Source organism: Pseudophryne corroboree, chromosome 8 (assembly GCF_028390025.1).
Source record: "Pseudophryne corroboree isolate aPseCor3 chromosome 8, aPseCor3.hap2, whole genome shotgun sequence".
Taxonomy (NCBI): Eukaryota; Metazoa; Chordata; class Amphibia; order Anura; family Myobatrachidae; genus Pseudophryne; species Pseudophryne corroboree.
The window spans coordinates 457,379,844-457,383,873 of record NC_086451.1 but is presented as its reverse complement, the minus strand read 5'-3'; the positions used below and the strand labels follow the sequence as shown (position 1 = coordinate 457,383,873).

Below are 4,030 nucleotides of genomic sequence, written 5' to 3'. Positions count from 1 at the left end.
TATCTCATCCTCTCATACACTCTCTGTAATGTGTATGTAGCCTATATACTGTATACTGCGCTGGTTATCTCATCCTCTCATCCTCTCTCTGTAATGTGTATGTAGCCTATATACTGTATACTGCGCTGGTTATCTCATCCTCTCATCCTCTCTCTGTAATGTGTATGTAGCCTATATACTGTATACTGCGCTGGTTATCTCATCCTCTCATCCACTCTCTGTAATGTGTATATAGCCTATATACTGTATACTGCTGCTGGTTATCTCATCCTCTCATACACTCTCTGTAATGTGTATGTAGCCTATATACTGTATACTGCGCTGGTTATCTCATCCTCTCTCTGTAATGTGTATGTAGCCTATATACTGTATACTGCGCTGATTATCTCACCCTCTCATACACTCTCTGTAATGTGTATGTAGCCTATATACTGTATACTGCGCTGGTTATCTCATCCTCTCATCCTCTCTCTGTAATGTGTATGTAGCCTATATACTGTATACTGCGCTGGTTATCTCATCCTCTCATCCTCTCTCTGTAATGTGTATGCAGCCTATATACTGTATACTGCGCTGGTTATCTCATCCTCTCATCCTCTCTCTGTAATGTGTATGCAGCCTATACTGTATACTGCGCTGGTTATCTCATCCTCTCATACACTCTCTGTAATGTGTATGTAGCCTATATACTGTATACTGCGCTGGTTATCTCATCCTCTCATCCTCTCTCTGTAATGTGTATGCAGCCTATATACTGTATACTGCTGCTGGTTATCTCATCCTCTCATACACTCTCTGTAATGTGTATGTAGCCTATATACTGTATTCTGCGCTGGTTATCTCATCCTCTCATCTTCTCTCTGTAATGTGTATGCAGCCTATATACTGTATACTGCGCTGGTTATCTCACCCTCTCTCTGTAACGTGTATGTAGCCTATATACTGTATACTGCTGCTGGTTATCTCACCCTCTCATACACTCTCTGTAATGTGTATGTAGCCTATATACTGTATTCTGCGCTGGTTATCTCATCCTCTCATCCATTCTGTGTAATGTGTATATAGCCTATATACTGTATACTGCGCTGGTTATCTCATATACTCTCTGTAATGTGTATGCAGCCTATATACTGTATACTGCGCTGGTTGTGGCTCTAGCAGCCGTAGAATATAATTATAAATACATCAGGAACAGATACAAAAACTACATTGACCCTTCTCCAGTGCAGGTCTCCCCATGTTCCGTCCCATTACAGAATACCCCCCTGAAGGATGGAACTGCCCTCACTGATGCCCTGGTACTAGGCAATGTAGGACACACAGTCCTCAGGCTTCCTGCTGGAAACAGTTACTACAGGGAGTGGGAATGTGACATGAAAGTGCAATACGGGGCAGGGCTGCAGAGATCTCTATACTATGATGCAGGCAATTACTTTAATAGCATTAACGTAATTATGTATACATGTGGCGGCTTCCAGGAAATCAGGCAGACCTCCCTGTATGGTGCAGCAACAACTAAATATACTTACTTTATGTGTGCTGGACTAATTTCCCATGGGCAGACCTGCTTATAGGGAAGGGGGGACATGTTGGAGGGCCCAGCAAGGCGGGGGGGGGGGGGGGGGGGGATCGGAGCTGGATTAAGGAGATAACAGATGGCACATGCCCCGACCCCTCTCTCTCTCTCGGGGATCCCTTCACCCAGGGCCACCCAGCCCATTTGTTAGGCTGCATCTTCATCAGGCGCACATCTAGGCTATTGTAGCTGTGCAGGCTGAGTGTGCCCCATTGGCCCCGCAGAGTTGTGCGTGAAGGGTACATGTGTGTCATCACCAAGTTATTCCCTCAATGACAGCAGACTATACAGAGCATGAGGGAGGGGGCAGAATTAATACGACTGTGAGTTAAACCTTGTTCACAGCCTGGCCTAGTCCAGTGGACATTGCAGTGCAATGACCGGCTACAATGCAAGACGCTGCGTCCCCATCGTCAGATTTGCCCAGTGGCTGTTAGTGGTCATTTGTGATTAGTAGGGAACCGGTGTTGATGTAGAATTTTACTGAACAAATCACATGAGCCCATTGTAGCCATGAGGGGATTCACCGGTTCCAGGCGCTGACAGGAGGGAACAGTCCTGTACTACAGAGAGAAGACGTAGACAGTAGGAAACGGCATGCAATGATGTGATAAATGGTAGAAAACACAAGGGTTTTACTATATAGAGACAAGGTACCTGAGAGACAAAAAGAGCCACAAAATAATCAGTACTAAGTAGGTGACGCAGAAACATTGATCTTTTCCATCAGTATCATAGAACTGTCAGTACCTCCTTTTCAGCATCAGCAAAGCATCAATTTACTGTATATACATAATTATATTGACACGGCCATAATTATATGGACACTATTGTTTATAGGAGAAATCCTTTTCTTGTAGGAACATGTGCACATTGGCATATAATGGGGCCACACTAGACCCCATCACACAGCCAGAGCATTGGAAATAGGATCTCTCATTGAACATAAAATAATTCCAAGTAAGTACCAACTGTGACCTGGGGAAGACTACAATGTGCCACAATATGAACTTGGTGCACTGTGTGGCATAGTGTGAGATGGTGAGCACTACAATGTGGTATGAGAATTGGGGGCACTATAATGTGGTATGAGAATTAGGGGCACTACAATGTGGAATAACGTGAATTTAGGCACTACAGGGTGGTGTATCTCTGGAAGCATTGGGGCAGGGGTCCTTTTACAATGTTGCTGTAGTGCACACGCAAATCTAGTTATGACCTGGGCATATTTATTATAGAGTGAAAAGCTCCATGGCATGTAATAATGGGGGTTACCCTGGCTGATATAAGACTCACGCAGGAGTGGATTATGTAAGAAGGCCGGGAATGCAGTAAATCACATGATATAGAAAGGAACCAGACAAGTGCGCTAATGCAGAATATGTAGACAAGTGGCTGTAATGCAACACAGAATAAAGGAAGAAATACTGCTGTTATTATTGCAGCTTTGCGCCAGGGTTTATTTCCTAGCCTAGTTATAATGAAGTAAATTAGCCTTTGCTGGTATGACTGAGGCAGGTGAGGGTAGTTTTGCTGCCTCATGATGCTATTTATTAATTGGGTCAATATTTTTTAGAGCAATAAAACAATTAAGGTTTTTGCAACAGGCTCCTAATTTCTGATTCATTTCTACATTAATGTATATTTTCCTGTTATTATCTTTTGTGTTGTAATCTATAAATAATTTAGATTTTCTATAACCTATGAAAACAATTTTATTTGATTGTTATTTTTATATCAGTAAAAAACAATTGCATTTCTGACCACAACAAAACAATGTAAATTTCTACTTAAAAAATTGTATAAAAAAAAAATGATCGAGCCAGGTAGGAGTCGAACCTACAATCTTCTGATCCGTAGTCAGACGCGTTATCCATTGCGCCACTGGCCCTACATGCTAGAGCCCCCAAAGGTAGTTTTTACATATGTTGGGGGATAAATAATGGAGAGTGAAAATATTGTTCTTCTTTAAATCCTTTAAGATCGTGAGTTATTTTAATAATAAAAAAGCGCTTTATCATTATAATATATTCCTCTTTTCTCACTTATTTTCCAGTTGGTATAATCTGACCTGGGTTAGGTTAAACCTGCAATCTCTTACGGCCTCGGTTAGAGTTTGGAGCAAATCCAGTCAGAAGATGCAATTTTGCACCATGTCAAAAGCATGGTGCAGCAGAGGGGGGTAAATTTATACTGTGTGGACAGATGTAGAGTTGGGAGGGTGCAGGGGGCGTGTCCTAGCTCAACTCTAAATCACAATGGTAAAATAAAGCTGCCCAGTAGGTGGTGTGATATGCAAAAGCAAGTAGTACTTTCCCTACATTCATAATAATCTCCTATATAATAGCCCAGATCTGTGACTTTGTGACTCATTTGCTAATGCTGGGCGGAGTCACAACACTGGGCGGAGTTAGTCAAACGAGTCACAGGAGGCAAGGAGCAGAAGCAGATAGT

General features: G+C 42.4%; 1 non-coding gene across 1 annotated transcript; it reads right to left on the bottom strand.

The window, feature by feature from the left end:
- Positions 1-3,394: 3,394 nt before the first annotated feature.
- Positions 3,395-3,467, bottom strand: TRNAR-ACG (transfer RNA arginine (anticodon ACG)). Its single transcript has one exon. It is a non-coding gene; the product is annotated as a tRNA-Arg (tRNA).
- Between the last annotated feature and the right edge of the window lie 563 nt (positions 3,468-4,030).